This window comes from Thermobia domestica, chromosome 18 (genome assembly GCF_964235325.1).
Source record: "Thermobia domestica chromosome 18, izTheDome1.hap1.1, whole genome shotgun sequence".
In the NCBI taxonomy this organism is placed as follows: domain Eukaryota; kingdom Metazoa; phylum Arthropoda; class Insecta; order Zygentoma; family Lepismatidae; genus Thermobia; species Thermobia domestica.
In genome coordinates this window covers 92,213,194-92,233,306 of record NC_137471.1, presented here as the reverse complement: position 1 = coordinate 92,233,306, position 20,113 = coordinate 92,213,194, and the positions used below count along the sequence as shown (strand labels likewise).

Here is a 20,113-nt window from a genome sequence, read left to right as displayed (position 1 = left end):
CAAAATTCCATCGAAGAAAATTAGCATACTTATGCTCTTTTCAGACATTGTTAACAATTTACTTCCGCTATCTAATAGCATGAACACTCGACTTGGGAATCGCGTAATTTTAATGGAACAATACAGACTATTAATTTGCTGTTTTGAAGCGTATTATACATGACTGAAAAAAATATTTCCAAGACAATACACATGAAATTGTTTAATAACACTCATTTTTTGTAACATGCAGATATATTCCTAAAAACACAAAAATAATAGTAATATGATTATTGTAAAACCAATGAAGTATTATTTAATATACTTGGTGCTAATTATAGTAATATCTAGCGTATGATATTCAAGTCTACACTTAAAAATCGAGAATATTTCCTGAATATTTGAATTGTGGTAAGACGTCTTCAATGAAACACGAAATTAAATTCCTATTTTCAGGTGCCACGATTATGCCCTTTACATTAAAGGAGACGGGTAACTACTGAAAAGTGAATAATTATGAAATTATGAAATGGTGGAATGAGAATGTATAAGGGAATAGGAGAATCTCGAGGAAACACACGGACACGATATTGTCTACCACAATCTTGCGTGGCTTGTGGTTAAGCCGGGCACCCCACTCTATCACAGAGCCATCTTACCTCTTTCAAGAGGCGTCTTAAAGTTCCGAATCGGGTTTACCTTGTTAGATTTTATTTAAATAAGCAAATGCGTTGTTTTCTTGCCAATTAAAATTGTTACTTAAAAATTTCGAATACTCTGGTAACTAAAACTAATTGATTATTATCACTGACAGACCTGTTGCTCTGGGGCTTTCTAATTTCCTTGTGTGTTGTTCACAAAAGCTCACAGGAGCATAATATGAATAAATACAGATCTGAAAGCTCTCATTTCCTTATATATCATGCAGAACTGGTAAAATTATCATATTGTGTGATACTACCGATATTTTTTTTAATGTAAAAATTCGAACTGAATATTCGCTTTACGTAACGTGCTATCTGACATTTTTTATGCTCTCCGTGCTCAATCCGAAGTCCCTGATGAATCATCTGCTTAACACAGTACCAAAAGGGCCTATGCATAAAATGGAGAAAGATAAAAAAAAAAGTTAATCGGTCTGCTTCAAATAAAATAGTATTGAAAATTTATGCAACGAAAATAGCCATCAGTACTTAGAAGAGACGATAAACGAACAAAGAGACGTAAGAAGTATAAAAATGGGAGTTGTCCAAAAGGTATACAGAGTTACAACACAGCATGAGGGCATCTAAAAACACATCATTCGTGGGTTTCTAGTATGATACTTTCAAGCACATGTAAAACCATAACGGGACCAAAGCGTTGGCGATTTCATTGTAGGTTTTGCAAGGTCGAAAACCTTTCTTCCTTTCCTTTACACAAGTCAGACACACGCACAAACGCACCTACATACAAATGCAATAGCTTATTCATTGTTGAGGCGCGTCTCATAGATTACACACACATGCACGTTGAGTGTGATGATTGTATCAACACTGATTCAACAGCTGAAAAACAAGGAGACTGACATTTCAGATTAAGCAGTAGTGTGAACAGAGCTAGTCAATGGAGTAGGCAGAATTTCGTCAGGGGATGGTTCAAACACTCATTTTTTTTTTTTTTAGGATTTTGTATATATAGTAAATGTTTATTTTTCTATAATATCTTGCTGAAGGAGAAGGGGTAAACCCTAAAACCTCCTTATGTACGCCAGTGAAGCTACTGTGAAATAAGTGCTTCGATTTAACATGGAATATAAACACTTTGCATTATACTGTGCATCTCGAAGTTTTTTTAAACGGCACAATAGTTTAATGTAATAACAGATATTAAATGTAAGAGTATCGCTGGAAGCTTCACGTAAAAGTATAGGGCCCATTAAAATTGTAATTTAGTGGAAATGCTGAAGTTTCAGCATAGAAAAATTACTCAAAATAATATAGTGCATAACTTTGTTAATCTATCTTATCCGTACAGTACTATACAGCTTTAACTTATTCGAAAAGTGGCTATAGACTTCCATGAGTTATTTTATAAGTACGATCAAGTGTCTTTTTATCCATTGCAATCTTATTTAAGAGACGCCTAGTCTTCATAGTCAAGGGCGCCGATTTCTCTGTAACTTAAAGCGGGGAAGGGGGCATTCAGATGTGTGTTAGGTTGCAGAAGGCATATATGAGATTTCAAGACAAATTTAATTCAAATTATGTCAGATATCGTATATTCATAAATACAACGCGGGGGGGGGCCACATGAGCATTGGGGGGCCCGGATCCCCAGGACCGGCGCCCTTGCTCATAGTCCCTCTTCGATGAATATATATATATATATATAAGTGGACTCAGTGGTAGAACGCTCGCCTCGGATGCGAGAAGTCCTTGGTTCGCACCCAGAACATGTTAGTCTGTGATGGTCGTGGGTTTTTTGGGGTTCTCCCACATCCTCATTGTACCAATTTCACTTTCCATGAATCACTCGTCTTCTTTAGTCGAAAGAGTATAATAATGAGACGTTGAGTTGATTTTGAGCTTTACGTCCTTTACAGCAGCGAGGCTATATGAGACGGGACCTACTGATTAACGTGAAATCCGAACCACATGAGCTCCCGCCGGGAATCGAACCCGGGTCTCCCACGCCAAAAGCGCGTATGCTAACCGTTTAGCCACGAAGGAGCACAACCATGAGACGTTAAATTAAAAGGAAAAAAGAAAAGTACATGCCCAGAACAAAAGAACTAACAAATTGCTTAAATTACACCTGTTAAACAACAAATTTTACGCATACAAAATGCTCAAGTACTCAGAAAGATGGATACGAACAAAAAGTACCTAGGCATTTCCGGTCATTTTGAGTTTAAGTGCGAAGATCGAGAAAATTATAAAAAGAAACTAAATTTTTAGGAAAACAAATCTTGGAATACACGGTTTAAAACACAAATCACCATAAGTTAATTGCCCAGTAGGAAAAAAGTATAGCGTGCTTTTGTTTCTTTGTAATAATTCTTTTTCTAATGCTAAACACTCAGGTTACTTAACCTTTGAATTTTAAAAGAAATTTCTGTGAGAGGAGGGGAGGGGATACAAGAAAAGCAAGTTTGCTCTTTTAAATAAAGTACAAAGGAAAAACAAAACAAAAAACAACAAAATAGATAATCCTCACACTATTGCAATATTGAGAAAGAAAATTGCCCAAATCCATTTTTGAGGATTCTCCACCAATGAGAAACCCTGCCACACGAATAAAGAAAAACATTTTACAGAAAACGATAAATGATTTGAAACATGCAAAGTTACACTTGTGGCCATACAAAAGACTTAATAATCATTATTAAATTGTGTTCATGTTCTTTCCAGTCTTCTTTCTTTTTTTTTTCCTTTGTCACTTCGCAGTTTTTAATTTTATTGGAAGACTTTCCCCCCCTCTTTTTCGTTTCTTTCTTATAGCAGGAGGTCTAATTTAATTTGCATGAGTTCAATGTTGTCTTTCTTTGTTAAACAATTCTGTTGTTTTTTCTCTTTTTTCTTTTCTAAAGGACATATTTAGAATAAACTAGCTGAAATGTCCGTTCTCCATACGGGAAGATTAGGTTTATGCAAAATATTTGAAACGTATATTTGAACCTACCCCCTTCCCCCACTCGACGCGTATTTGAATCAAAGAGAAATGAAACAACAGCCCATCCCAAGTACTATGTTCAAATTTGCACTTAAGACTGTTAAACTATTATTCTTTGCGAAAAAGTGAAACTCCCTTTTCCTTCTTGGGAAGACATTTCAAAAGTTCTACAAAGTTCTATTCAATTTCCACAACTTGTAGAAAGTTCTAAAGAGTTCTGTTCGTTTCTAAAACAATTCCAGAAGACTATACAGAAGTCTATTCGACGAATCTTAGGTTTAAAAGTCATGAAGACTTTCACTAATCAGCTTAGCGACTCTGAAAACTATGGACTGGGCAACACACATCCCGGTCATTTTATTTTTCGCCCTTTTCAGCGTCAAGTTTAAGGGGGTAAAACTTCGACTTGAACGGCATTGTGAGTGTCACTATTCATTTCAGGGACCCCGAAAACTAAGGGTTCGATACTAATGTCGGTCGTTTTCAACTATTTTAAGAAGTCACCTCTTCCGACCCCCACCCATAGAGTACTAGGTATGTCTTATCCCCACAATATTTTTTCAAGATCGTGAATCATGTGGTACCAAGTTTGGTTTAGTTGAAATTACTCCAGGAATTCCAGAGTAATGCTGAAACACACAAACACACACATATTTTTTTTTACATATCGCAACCAGAGATGCTCCAATTCGAGAGCCCTCGCCATTTTCCGGCTCAAGGGGCCTCGAGATCACTAAACCACCGTGAATCATACGAGTAGGCAGCGAGCCACAGTCTAATCTCGAGCCAGCGCGAGCCCCAATGAGAATAGTAAACGAGAGACGAACAATTGCGAATTTCAATGAGAATAACGAACCCGAGCTCTTCGTGAGCACAAGTTCAATGTTGTTAAAGTATGTGACATCGAGCTTGTATAAGTCTCATTAAACAGAGTGAGCCCGAGCCCTTAGTAAGTGCAAATTCAATGATGTTACTAAACACGATATCGAGTGAGTTTCATTGAAAATACTGAGCCCGAGCTCAAACGAGTGTGACTCTGAGCTAGTGTGGTCACATTGAAATTAATGAGTGCAAGTCCCACTGAAGATAGTGACTCTGAGCCTGATTGAACTACGATTCCAAAATAGCTACCTTTGGTCGCAAGAACAAAGTAACGTTTTCGACTCGTGAGCTGGGATCGAACCAAGGGCCCCACGCGAAAAAGACGAGTGTTTTATTACTGATAACCTTCCTTCTCCATCTATATAACTACTTTTATACAATTTAAACACGTGAGTATACAATTTAAACAAAATACTGTTAAAAGGCCTTTCAAAGTAAGGTAAAGTATCAATTACTTAGCCTGTAAAGGCATTTTACCTAACACAGAAAAGCAACGAAAATTCAGTAATAGTATTAGACAGGCACGTACGCAGCGACTTATTTCGGGACAGGTCCAAAGCTTTTGGGAGGTACAAATTCCATATGAGGATAAACTATATTAAAAATTTTAAAATCACCCGTAAAATTAGACAAAGTTTACAGAAAAGTCACGATTTCGGAAGGAAGTTCCCACCCCAGGATTTACATAATGAAAAGAAATTGTCCAAAGACGAAACAAATATCAATTGATTCATCTCATTAAAGCAAACAAAATGATATATGTAAGAGTAAATCCTCATGCGTAGTTTTTGAGAAAATAGTCAAAAACAAATTTTAAGGTGCTGAAAAATATTATGTAATTCGTGGGCAATAACAGTGTCAAGAAAACAATTCATTGGGGTGAAACTGATTCTAAAATATATCACCATCAAGTCTTTATTACGTGTTCCATAATCATACCAGCAGAGAACTGGTATGGGAAGAAATAGCCTGCTATCATTGTAGGTCTAATGTAGCTCACGAGATAAGAGAAATGAGGTTTTCTCGTCTCGTCTTGTAAATTTTGTAGGTCTCGTCTCGATCCTCGAAAAGTTCATTGTCGTCCCCCATTGATTCTCGGAAAGTTTTTCCTCAGCTTGTTTTGGAAATTTACGTACAAAGTTTGTGCTTTGATTTTATTCTCAATTTTATCTAGAAATTATCGAAATCCTTCCGCGTCCCGAAAAATCCACGAAAGGTGACTAAACATTTATACCATATTTATTACTACAGTATATTGTGTAAGGAATGATTCGCGTCTCTTTAATCGTTGATAAATGATCTTCATTACGTTTGTACAATCACTATCAATTTTCAGTTTTTATCCACAGCAAAAAAAAAAAAAAAAAAAGTGTTAAAACAACACAAAATGACTACCACTTCAGCGCGTTACTTTGTGTCAATTCAACACCAAGTACATCGCCTTCAGAGGATATCAGAAATATCTGGTTGCTGGCTGTGAGTATTTGCATTGTTTTTTGTTGTTTGGTACGAGCAAAGCTTTGCGAAATATATATTTCGCATTTATGCCAAGTAACTAATAACATTCTATGTTTTCTGTAATCGGTCACAATAATCTTGTAAACCTGTGAATCGTCTGACAACAGTTACACAAATAGCAGTGATTCCATCTATTTTCTTTATCTGTTATTCTTGTGTCTTAGCACGTATGAACAGAAGATGGCAGAACTGTTGCCTATGTAACGTCAGAAGATTCGTAGTTTTACAACAATATTATTGTGACCGATTACAGAAAACATAGAACATTATTCGTTACTTGGCATAAGCGCCAAATATATTTCGCAAAGCTTTGCTCATATTAAACGATAAATACCAATGCAAATTTTCTCAGGTAGTAACGAGTTATTTCTGATATGCTCGGAAGGCGATGTGCTTGGTGCTGAATTGACACACAAGTAACATGCTAAAGTGGTAGTCATTTTGTGTTGTTTCAACATCTCATTTTTTACAGTGTAGTATGAATCATGCAACATTAAAACAGTGTTTTAGATCTAAAACTTGAGTTAACTGGGTGTTACCAACGAGACTTCCGAAATATCTCGTCTCATCTCGCTTCGAATTTGAAAATGTTACTTCTCGTCTCGTCTCGTCCCATGGGTATATAATAGATAGAACGACTGATCTTGAAATGGTAATACTTGACTTCGCTCAGTTCATGATAGTACTCACTGACATCAGTAAAAAGGTTTATTTCATTCTCCAACGTTTAAAAGGGTTAATACGAGGTTCAAATGCAGCTAAACGATGCACATGTAGCGAATTCAATCGTGCATTACCAGTTAATGATATCATAAGTCTACTTTCACAGAAGGAAAAGTAGTCACAAATATTTTGTCTTTGTTGTAATAAAAGGATCATGACCTCAGAAAAACGGAGAAATTTAATATGACCTCTCTATCAAGGCCATACCAAGAAAAGAAAAACTATAAGAGAGAGACGGATGCCTGAGAAAATAAGGATCTTTTCAGATGATTCTGAATATAATGTAAAATGTCATTTTATCCTATGTGAACTTTTAAATGACGAGACAACGTTTGACTTCTATGTCCGGTGAAATCACGATCAATACTATTGCATTAATGCGTATGTTGAGCTTGCTGATGGTATTACTAGTTGTTTGTTTTCTGTTATCAGCAGTGCACCGATATTCTGAATTTCCTTTGCCCCGTGTTTTGATTTCCTTATAGACAGGTTAAGTTACAGTGGTACAACAGAAAATTTGTTGTAACAGAAAAAGTAAGTCGCAGCTTCATTTCACTACCAATAGATGACAGTGGAAGTGTTAAAGGAAACAGATGTTTAGTTGCAGCATTTATTAAAGTACATTCTATGTTAATGTCTCGAAAACAGAGAACATGGATGTGGAGAAGAATGGAGAGAATTCGCTGGGTCGAGCGGAAAACGAATGAGAGGGCGTTAGAAATGGTGAAGGAGAAAGAACAATTTTAGATATTATTAAGAAGAGGAAGAGAAACTGGTTGGGATAGTGGGTAAGAAGAAATTGTTTTATGAGGGACGTGCTAAAGGGTATGGTAGCGGAAAGAGATGGAAGGGGAGAAGGAGGCTAGAATTGATGGACGGTATCAAAATAGAAAACTTGTACGTGAAGATGAAGGGCTTGGCTGAAGACCGTGTAGCATAGAAGCTTCTCAGTAGCAACAAGTGACCTGCCAATGATGGCAGAATACCTATGACATAGAAACAGAAAACGGACACGCAAATAAAAGACAGCACACAAATAAATAAGTAATCTATTTTAGTAGAATAAAATCTTTCAACGACATACAAGTACTTTTTAACGCCATAAAAATTATTATTATTATTATTATTTGTCGAATTCCTTGCACCGCTCGAAGTATTTCTACACCATTTTGTTCAGTTGAATGTGATCTCAATATTAAAAAAAAAGAAAAAGAAATCGTCCCACAAGTATGCCTATTCGGCTAGGGAGACAATCATTAAGACAAGTAAATGATTATGGAAGAATTGGTGGAATGAGAATGTGGGAGGAAACGAAACAACCCGAGAAAACCTATGGATATGATATTGTGTACCAGAAACTTAATTGGCCGGGATCGAACAAAGGACTCCACGCACCAGAGATAAGCGCTCTAATACTGAGCCACCGTGCCTCCCTTATCTTATCTTTGGACAATATTTTATACTTGGATACACCTCTGGTGCTTGGGGTCTCGGGTTCGATCCCAGCCTCCGCCAAGTGAACTTTGTGGTGGACAAACACCGTGTGCGTGGGTTTTCTCGGGGTTCTCCCGTTTCCTCCCACTTTCTTCATTCCACCATTTCATTCATTATTCATCATCACCGTCTCCTTTAGCCTAACCGGCATAATCGTGGGACGTAAAACTCAAAGATTTCATTTCATTTCATTTTTATACTTGGATAAAATTAAAGTCCAAACAAATTGATCATAATTCTAGACAATATCACATTAACTGTCGCATTTCTAGTGGCATGATGATGAGCTTAATTAGTGCACACTCCAGAACCAGTTTCAGCTTAACTTATGGCATGGTTTTCGTATATCATCAATTTTTAGGTTTTTAAAAAATAGTTTTTTTTTCGATTTTTTCAAAGCATAAGAATTTACTCATTCTGTTCAGCTGAACAAGATCTATCAATTGGTATATATCAAATGTTTGGACTCTTCTTTATTAATCTAATAATATTATACACTTTTACTCATATATTCATGTATTTTTCTTTCATTTTTGTAAGTGCAAAGTTTTGGAGTACCAAGGAGAGAGAGGCAATTGCTCCACTTGTCCCCATGTAGATGCCCGTGCTTATAACTGATTTCAAAAACAGAAATCACTTTGTGAGCCACACAGACATGAATGTACCATCTGACACCTATCGGTTTTTCATTATCACTATTTCACGCATTTTCTCATCTTCTGAAGTGAATACTCTTCTGTATTCTTGAAGATGACCAGAATCTTTTCATTCAGTCTCATTGCCCGCACCTTAACTAAATTTCTTCCCAGGCCTCAGTTAGAACATTACTTACAAAATTAATGCTAACTAATGTTTTAATAGATTATTTTTACATGCACACAGCGAGTAAATATCTTAAGTACACCTGCCTCTTCCTTCTGTTTAAATAAAGAAGTCTACGCAAACACACAACACAAACATGAGAAAATGAGGACCACATATTTTTAATTAGGTTCAGAAACTTTCTGCAAATTCTTAATGTTTATCCATCACACTATAATGGTATCTTATCCCGTTATCTGTTGGCACTATGGTGTGTTGTTGTGCTATTACAGTGAGAGTTATTCACACGATGATGACAGAAAAATAAAAAATGACAAACCTCTATTCTTTCATTCCCTTTCCATTTTTTCTTCCTTATATTTTCCCATCTATGGAGGCCACGGTTCGGTTTCTTTCGTTTGAGAAAAAAATCTCTTCTCTTTCAACATTGGAGAGCCACCTTTTCTAGAAGGGTCATTAGGCCAAAGGCTACATAGACAGACATTAACCGATGGCCAACATAGTACTAGTAAGAATGCTGTTAAGGATTCTATATGGTGGAGTATAGAAAGCGAAATGAGAGAAATTCCGACAATATTGAACATAAATATACCTTTTCCTCTTCGCCTTATGAATGAAAAAAAAAAAGTTTATCTTCTTTTTACTGAAAACAGTGACGTAAATGAATATTTTATATATATATAGTGGCGGATGCAAGGGAGAGGCTATGGGGGCTATAGCCCCCCGTTGGCGCTCATTTATATACGGGATAAAATGGGCTTCAATCCTGCTTTACACTGGATAAAACGGCAAAATATGGTTTAGCTCCTCCCTTGATCATATCCTGGATCTGCCCCTGCATATTATACATACATATATATATATATATATATTCGGTTGCGACATTTACTGTTCTGTCAAAGATTTCGCTATTATGGTATATAATTAAAGCTTCATGGATAAGTATTTTTGATTCAAGACAAACAAAAGATACATATTCAATAAGGAACACGGTCGCTCAGTAACGGAAAACGTTGTGCACGTGGGGTTTTTCCGGGATTTTTCTGCTTCCTTCTACCATTCTCATTCCACCATTTCTTTCACAATCAGTCACTTTCATTATTCATTTGTCTCCTTTTACTGGGAATAATCGTTGAACGTTACACTAAAAGATTTAGTTTCATTCGTAAGATACTTTAAAACCATAAAATCGTTTGCATAATTATCCGTTTTCATCAGAATAATTATTCGAAACTATTTGAGCGATGAATTTTATTCAAATAACAAGTGTTTAAAGAATCCATTATTCGAAAGAAATGAAAGGAAATCTTGGAGTTTAACGTCCCACGTTTATGCCCTTTAGGCTAAGGGAGACATGATTAAAGCAAGTGAATGATGATGATGGAAGAATTAGCGGAATGAAAAAGTGGAAGGAAACGAGAGTACCCCGAGAAAACACACGGGCACGATGTTGTCCACCACAAACTCACTTGTCCGGGGATCAAACCAGGGACTCCACACACCAGAGGTAAGCGCTCTACCACTAAATCACCGTTACATAATTATTCATTTTAATTAAATCTTTAAAAAAAACGTAATATCAGAATTATCTGTGGATAAGTTGTCAGATTCAAATTGTTTAATTTACGAGGTTCTGTCGTATTGACACAGACATCAATCCATACAGTCATCAATGCACGCAATTCATCAATATCAATAAAACAAAACTGACGAAAGTACTAAATATATAGTAAAGTAACACTTGTGCAATAGTTTTGCCAAAATAATACCGCCTTCATCAGACACGCTATTATGTTTGATGAGGGCGATGTTACGTTGCCGAAATTATTATACAAGTGTTATTAATATACGGGGCCGATTTGGGAGGTGCACGTGCACTCCACCCATTCATCCTTCCTTCGTTACAATTATACACTATCTAAAATGATAAGCTAGTAGTGAAAATATTATTTCCATGACGATTCTGTACGATACAAGTATTTATCATATTCCAAGTATTCATGATTAAAAAAAAAAAAAAAAATCCTAATCTAAAGCAGCAAGGTAACTATATACTGAAAATTATACCGATACAAAGCGGTTGTGACTCCGTTGGTAAAGACGTTGGCTTTGCATTCGACCAGTCATGGGTTCGATTCCGGAGACCAGACAGTATTTCCAGAGCAATCTCTCATTCACACCACAGATGCTTAAAGGCATTAAAAATTTCAAATTTAATTGAAATGTACTGGTAGTTATTGGTGCCCCCCTCCCCGTCAGAAAATCCTGGATCCGGCAGTGTTAATATAAATTTAGTGTTTTGGTCATTTTTATTTTATTAACATTGTGGAATATTTCCAAAGCGGTAATCTACAATATGCAATTCGTATGTTAGAGATCAAGTATCTACATTTTTTGCGTTAATACAATTGCAATTATAACATTAATTAATTCTGACTAATTAATTCCATTCTTTAATCTTAAGGTTGTACTATGTTTTATCGTGAATCCTAACTTATGCTTCAACTTATAAATTCATTATAGTAATCATAAACAACATTCCATCTTCCCCTATCATTCTGACTGACACTCAGCCACAAGTTCTTATCTGCTAACCAAACACAGCTCACAATTTGAATATTCTACACATGTGGTGTAGAATATTTAGAGAAAAAAGTATGTGGTGTACATATAAACGTAGGTTATATGCGTAAATCTTATACTGTTTGGACTTAACGAATGACTAAAGATAACATCCTGCAGCAAGTGTACAACTGTAAACGTATGTTTTATAATACTTTCCGTATAAGTGTTCCATCTATACGTATCTTCTGTATGAAACAAAGAAATACATATAGGCGGTTAGGATCGCACATACAGATGGACGTATACAACATATAGCTGATATATGTAACATATGTATGTAATATACGGAAGATTGTCAGACCTCCGGCAGCGGCATGATGTAATACCTAAGCGGAAAAAGGCAGTACGCATGTTGCATACGGATAATATATGCTCCATACAGATTACCGTAGTAAACTTATGGATTCCGTATATTTTTACAATAACGGATTTTTCTCAGTGTAGCCTTATTCCAGTATTTCCACAACTCAAATCTGGTGATAAATATTTTACAGGTAACCAAGAGATCGGTGTTTGTAAGTGGGAAACACTAGCAAATGCCATGTTACTCCAAACAATGTTTCCTACCGTATACGAATAGCTTTCTTGATGTACTACTTTGTACATAGCATTATCACCGAAATACCAAAAAGGAGTTTGTTCACCTTTCCTTGTAGAAGAAGCTGTAGGAAACGGGAAAGAAAAAGACCTACCCACAATACTAACAAAGAGAAGACGAATAAAGGTACTCCTCCACCAACAGCATCGTAAATGCTATTTGAAGGACAACCGAAGAAATAACCCCATCCACGCAAATCTGACAAAAGAAACAAGTCGTAGGTGAATCTGGACGGGATTTCTTCCTCTTTACTTTACTCGCTTCTGATTTACATCACAAATTACGTTACTTTTCCTTCTATCTTCTGCTCTTCCTTTGTTCCCTAGTTTTACGTGCAGATTATACGAGTACATACACAGTATATCACACTACACATATTACTGAGAAATCTTTGTTGTAATTCCACTGTAATCACTGAAACATCATTGGTAGCAAGATTACGTCTACATATCAAATATCCTTTCGCATGGATAAGTCTACAGAGTTTCAATCACTTCAACTTCTTTCTTACTACATTTTGTTGAACAAATAGAATTGAGTGGATCCCGAAACTACAATAAATTAATGATTCATTCACAAGCTATGAATTTGTAATTTTCGAAAGTAGTATTTCTGGAACTGTGGTTCTCGAGGACTTCGTTTGTGGTACTCTTAGATTGGTTGGTTAATTGTATTTAAAATATCGTTCCTTTTCAGCGCGAGGCTATGTGGGACGTGGACCTACAGTTTTAGTTGGAATCCGAACAACCATAATGCGTTCTAATTTCAAGACTCTCTAACTGGGAATCGAACCCGAGACCCCGTGAACCAAAGGTGGGCACGCTATTCGGTAAATGTTAAGGTTAATTCCAGCCAGTCAACTACCAAACTTTTGGGCTATTGGCTTGGTAGACCCTGGCTAGCTACATTGTGCCAAAAACTGTTTCAGGCGGAAAACTCAGTGTCGTTGGATCTTCCATTTCATTGTTATGTTCATACTCTTGTTCGTCGAGTTCTCCAGAATTTTGAATAGTGTATGGCTCTTGGATGTAATCAGCCCTATCAAAATAAACTGTGAGAGGCACGGTGGCTAAGTGGTAGAGTGCTTTCTCTGGTGCATGAGGTCACTGGTTCTATTCCCAGCCAAATAAATTTGTAGTGGACGGCATCGTGTCCGTAGGTTTTCTCGAATACTCTTGTTTCCTTCCACCAATTCTTCCAAGGATGTTATAAAATAGAGGATCTGCCCACATGTATCTTCACCCTATTACCTCAATGAAGCCAGAAAACAGCCGAGCATCGGCACAACAACCGAATCTGGTTGGCTACTCTCGTTTCCGCCATGATTGTTGGCTCAAAACATTGCGATCTTATTGGCGCGGAGCGAGCAGAATGTGGCGAAACTGTGACGTATTGCTTCACGATTTTGTTGTATGAGCAGATCCTCTATTTTATAACATCCTTGAATTCTTCCATCATCATTCATTTACTTCAATCATCCATCTCCGTTAGCGTAAAGGGCATGATTGTGGGATGTTAAACTGAAAGATTTCATTTCATTTTCAAAATTAACTGTGGTAACTACTTCATAAGTTGGCAAAAACATTTTCATATCTGATACGAGTTTTCTCGCAGATCCATCAAATGGTAAAAAAAGCCGACACTAGTCCTATAACATTAGCTGAATAGATGCGCCTGTTACCAATATGTACAATTGGCCCAATGCAACTAACTGTGTGTGTTGTAGGCCAGATCCTAGTTCATATTTAATGTAAGGACAAACAAGTACATGATTGCCCTTAGTTCAGAATCACTAGTCAAAGGTACTACGTGAAACATTAACACAATTCATATGACTGTGAAGATAGCAGACGTCATTGTAACGTCACTTATCATTCATTGTTTCAAGTGATCGCTATTGTTTAATTTACAAGTGTTCACTTCTAATAAAGACGAATATGTTTTAATACTATGAACACTATTATTGTCAGACCTATTTATATAATGGTATAAAGTGACTCTTGCGATAGTACAATTATTGATACTTTAACAAATGCCAACCAAACCACTTATATCATGGTCAAACCTCTTGTGTCACACGTTCTTCATATGTATGTATACACTAATCTCGTCAACTATGTCAAAAGTATACGTCTTGTAACATTTGTATTAGGCGCAATCAATATAGCGTTATTATAATGATTCTTTCCCTCCATACGTTTCCTCTTAAGCCTCACGGTTACAGATATAATAAAATATGGTCTCTTTATTTTGTTTCTAGTGTGCACTATATAAGTTTCATTGAAATTGGTGTGTATCACCTAGGTGCCTTCCCTTGTTAGAAAAACAGCCAATAAACGGATTCCTCAATGTTTTTATACTATTTTTCCTATTTATATTACTATATTTCCTATTCTTTTGATTTAAAAAAATAATAAGAGGAATATGCTACTTCGAAAGATTATAACTAGGTCAAATGGACAATATAGAACGTACTATAGGGTATGATTTTAGATTCAGTTTTGTTAACATAGGATATCGTCAATCATTCAATTATCATATTTTTCGATGTATTTTCTTCTTTTTCCTGAGAATTGCTAGAAAGGAGAAAAATAACTGGTAAGATTGTGATCCCAATGTCTCCCTCCAAATTAAGAAAATTATATTATTTATTTACTTATTTATTCGTGTAACGATCTAAGAAATTCTATATTACGAAGCTTCTTGGTTACTGTTAAGAACTGGAAGGGGCACAAAGTGTTATAGAATGTTTTACTGGGCTCAAAGTGCACATACTCTGATTAGGAAGATTTTGGTCGTTGTGAATCTGTGCAAGCAAAAAGATATTAGATATTATTCTCAGGACTTTTTTGTTGGAAGAATCTATTCTCAAGTTCATGTGTATTCTTGTTTGTTTGGTACGATCTTTTTTTAGTTATTGAATCACTATCTCAAAAGCCACATAATAAAAGAATCAACAATTATCAGTGTTTTTATATTTGGCAGTTGTGAGCTCGCTCTAAATCAAAACTCTGCATTTAATTAACGTAAATAATTGATTCTGAACTTTTATACCTGGATATAATTTGGTGCAGATTATCAATATTTGCTCCGTTTAATTAAATCCTTCTTTAAAAGTTACCAACATTGGCGCAGTTCTCAATTTTCCTAACAGTTACCAATAACAACTCTAAGAAAAAGAAAATCAGAGGCTCATCGCTATAGAAACACAAATTCACCTATTGATAGTATCGTATTTCAATCCAATCCAAATAATAACATTGGGTCATCGATCAGCCCATTTACGACTCTTTAGTTCTTAGGTGCAAAACTATTTTGGACTATAATGGCAGACCATTGGTTATTAGAGATTGTGATGGGAGGTTCAAAGCTTGTTGGAAATGCAATTCATTAGAAACAAACCCGAATTCGGAATAACACACATTAATGCGAATTGAGGGGAAATCCAGGGAGAATTTTTCTTGGAGGAAGCAAATGCCCTGGGATACAGTGATGATTTCTGAATTCAGTACACTGAAACTGAAAAGTAGTGTTACAAAAATACAGGGAATCTACATTGAACACCATAGGATATATATGATCTCGGAAGGGCTTTCATGGATCCGGGGAATTCCGCCCAATCCAGCCCTGAGATCATCATTACTGGGATAAATTTTGAACATTTAAATTAGATAACCTATAAACGAAAACACTTCTTGTTTTTACAGAAAAAAAACCTTCCCTTTCCCATGAAAAGGACCCCTTTTCCTTTCTCCGCGTGAAAAATGTCCGAATTCTTCACGTGCCTTCATAAAATCGGTGTGACATGAAGCAAACCCATCATACCAAGCAGGTAAGTAATACCTAGGTAAATATGTACATTTTCGTGGTGAACATACTGTAGCTGGATCAATATACGAATATTTTATGAAGAGTACAAGGAGAAAAAAAAACTGAAAGCACGACAATTATGTGTCTCAATATTTTATGCATAGACCACAGATGTAAAAAGACAAAGAAACCACAGACCTTAAAATAAATCAAACATGGCCAGTGAATGTAATACAAAACAAATTTTGCAGTAGTTACTTAAATCCAAGAAACATCTACTACGATGGTTTAATAGAACATAACTATCAACTTCAAAAGATACTTATTCCTTTAGTTATAGATTCTATAACTAAAGATCTTCACGATGTGGATATAAGTACTAATATGGATTTTTGCGGATATACGCGTATACATACTTTTGGTTTATGCACGTATGTGGATATTAGTGAAAAAAAATCAGGATTTTTCTGATCATTCTTCTAAACACTCTTAGTTATTGATGTCTTGTATTAAAAGGTAATTAGTTTTGGGGCAAATAACCGTGTTTTACTGGGCTAATGATAATTATGTTTTACTGGCTTTTTTTTCCTTTGTTTTCAAAATACTAAAATAAATATGAAGTGCTGACGTGGTTTGACGTGAGTTTGCTTGAGGTGGCTTATTTTTCTTCTTGATGAAACTATCTTTATTTCATCTTTGCGCTCTGAACGCAGATACTTTTATCTTATCCGTGTATCAGTAAGTAGTAGTAGTAGTAGATTTTCTTTTTAAGTTTAGAGTCCTTTTTCAGCCCGAAGGTTACATGAGAAGTGGACCTACAGTAGAAGGTGAAACCTATACCAGGATATGTTAAAATTTCAATGTCCTTCCACTGGGAATCGTACCCGGGGTTCCATGCTCTATTCAACAGTATTTAAGCTGATTACACGACGATTATATCCTTTAAGAAAAACGAAAAAGGGGTATTCCCGGGTTTTTACGATTATAATGATAAACACAAATTAGTAGAAGTAAGCACCCGTCGTTGCCAGGTCTTAATACTGGAAAAAAGAGAGAAGGTCCACTGCTCGAGTATTTATTCTAGATGTTATGTAAGCCCTATACCAAGATGTAATGTGGGTTACATATAGACAAGGTGCTCCTAGAAACGGCGAAAAACGTGCATACACTTTTTCGTAAATTCTTTCTAAAAATAAAAAACAGCTTCGTACACGCTTAGATGTGAGGAAGATCTATCTATGTAAAACATTTGGTGGTTCTAGGTGACTTCATTCTATATGAAAAGCAGATGACAGACGAACACACACACACATTTATTATTATTATTATTATTATTATTATTATTATTATTATTATTATTATTATTACTAAAGATAACCATAAATACCAGAAAATATTACTTCATTAAGACTCAAGAGTTTATTTTATTTTACGTAGAGTTTATGTTAAGTTCAGAATATAAATGCAGATATTAACACTATAAAAATAACACAATACTTGGTATTTGGTACAACGATACAAAGCTCTGAATTAATATACACACAACTATACAGTTATGCTAATTGGTAATTAGCAAAATGTTTTACTAAATTAATTTTGCCTTCCTTAAGTAGGATGGTAATTGAAAACTTCAAAAAAAAAAAAAAAAAAAACAAAAAAAAACAGCACAATGTAACCTAAGACAATTGTTGCCATTACTAATTAGTTTTTAACTGTGTAATTTGTTTAGCCAACTTTTTTTTCTTTTAAATTATTGTTTTACAAAAGACACCCTATCTTATTTTCTTTTTATTTCAGTTTACAGAAGATCTTTTTTTTTTTCTCGTTTTAAGGACTTCTTCATAGTAGTTGTTCTTCCACTTAAGTTGTGTCAAAAGGATCTTCCTGAGAGTCCTAGAAAGGATGCGCCGCTTAAACTCGTAACAAAAAGATCCTTTTTTCCTACTTATGCATAAGCAAACCAAAATATGTACACACGACAGACGGAAGTGAACGTATATTATGTGTGTATGTATATGTATGGCTAGTTCCCATTATGTAGCTGAAGATATTTGTTTTTTAAATGTTCTCTCTAAGTGATTTAATAAAAAGAAGTTTGTTCTCTGTAACCAATGATATTTTTCTTTTCACTTGATAATTAAATTTTATAAAAGTGTGATCCATGAAAAGTTTTACTAAGTATTTCATTAACTCTCCTTTGATGTTATGTGAAGCACTTTACTATCGTAGCAACTTTGGAAGTCAACCTAGCAATCCTGACGGAAAAATTAAAATATAGTTGTGAGAAAATATTAAGTAATAAGTGAGCAAAGACGCAGCATTCTGTTCAAGTTTTCTTTCTTCTTCTCTTCGTTTCCTTCTTCTAATTACTTCTCTTTCTAATTTCTTTTCTTTCTTTCTTTTTAGTGAAAACGTACGGGTAACAAATTGTATTATTGAAACATAAAAAGCAATGCAAAGGTACAAAGTGGCCCGTAGTTATGTACATGTTTGACTGACTGTAGTATTTGTAATTCTGGACAAAAGTTTTAATATGGCAACACTGTGTAGCCTGAAAATGGGGATAACGGTCACTGGACTTAGAACCATTAGTGTATGCCAGACAGGATGACGGAACGGTTGTCTCTGGAACAGTGAGTGTATTATGTGCTGGGTCGGTCGACTTGGATCTGTGGAGTGGCCAGCTCGATTTCCCGATTTGAAACCACATGACTTCTTCTTATGGGGTGTTTTAAAGAACATTGTGTATCAACATCACATACGCAATTTGGCCGAACTAGGGGACGCTATCACAGAAGAGTTCCATAAGATACCAATACGGGTATGTCAAACTGCAACGTCGCTCTTCGTCTCCAGGCATGTATCGATTTCGATAGTGTATTGGTGGACTATCAGAACTGAATTAACCCATTTGGAGGTTAGAAAAAATATGATGTGGGCCCTCCTTACTTCGCCTAACACATTTCTATGAAAGTACAGTAAGAAAGTTATGTGAATATGCTTCATATCTTTGGCTATATTTTATCTTACGATGATGATCGTATTTTGTATGATTCTTTTTAGAGAGACAGTTAAGACTTTGATCAGAGTAGAGGCCCCCCATCTGCCTGGAGGTCCGGGGATATAGCCCCCTAAGCCCCTCCCTTAATCCGGCCCTGTAGACTATGCCATGGAGAGCAAAGATTAAACTTCTTGTAAGGAAAGATTAATGTGTTTCTGTTAAATTTTGTGTTCAAGTTATGTTGCTATTTTCTTTACCCCAGTATTTTACATATACGTAATTATAGGCCACCCTGTAGTGTGATGTTCATAGTGTGCGACACACGGCAACAATTTTTCCGACGGCGAAGAACCTTGAAACAATTGGATTTCTTCTTAATGAGCGTAGCAAACATCAACCTTCGTAACTAAAACATGCGAAAATGATTATCAAAATTTTACTTCATTTACCAATATTTGCTGTGACAAACTGGTCTTCTCTTACATCTGTCATTCAGAACTGTAATTACACACGATATTGTGATTTGTTTTAAGTTATGTTAATAAAAATGGCAGAGACATATCGTATGCATCATCTTGTATTATTTTACATCGTTAATACGATAAATTAAGTGGTTAATTCATTGACTAAAGAATCCACCATACAAGTTCAACGCTGCAGAATCAGAAGTTCGTCATTATAACAATCAAATCTACTCAGTCAGAACGTTAAACGAGGTTATTTTTGTCGCCCTATAAATTCCTTAAAACAGATTCTATTATAATCCGTTTATGCACTTAAAATCCCTTAATTTATTCTAAGAAAAAAAAAAACACTTCACTTATAATTATTTTTTGAAACAAATCCTATGCCTCAGTTCTCTCTCTGACACAATTGCAATTTGAATGACGTTTGTGTCTGAATGCAATTGTTTGCTTGCTTACAACAGGTTTGATTCCTATAATGGGCAAAATAGTAGTGTTAAAATAATGGTGTTTGGAATTTCGGTGGTGATATCCACGCACTAT

The 20,113-nt window shown here is 35.5% G+C and overlaps 1 protein-coding gene and 1 long non-coding RNA gene across 2 annotated transcripts in view; one reads left to right on the top strand and one right to left on the bottom strand.

The window, feature by feature from the left end:
* The window catches only part of RhoGEF64C (Rho guanine nucleotide exchange factor at 64C), a gene marked incomplete in the record, with an annotated part of 487,653 nt that overhangs the window by 263,898 nt on the left and 203,642 nt on the right, over positions 1-20,113 (bottom strand).
* On the top strand, positions 15,110-18,213 carry LOC145675512 (uncharacterized). Its single transcript, XR_014129141.1, has 2 exons — positions 15,110-15,192; positions 17,903-18,213. It is a non-coding gene; the product is annotated as an uncharacterized LOC145675512 (long non-coding RNA).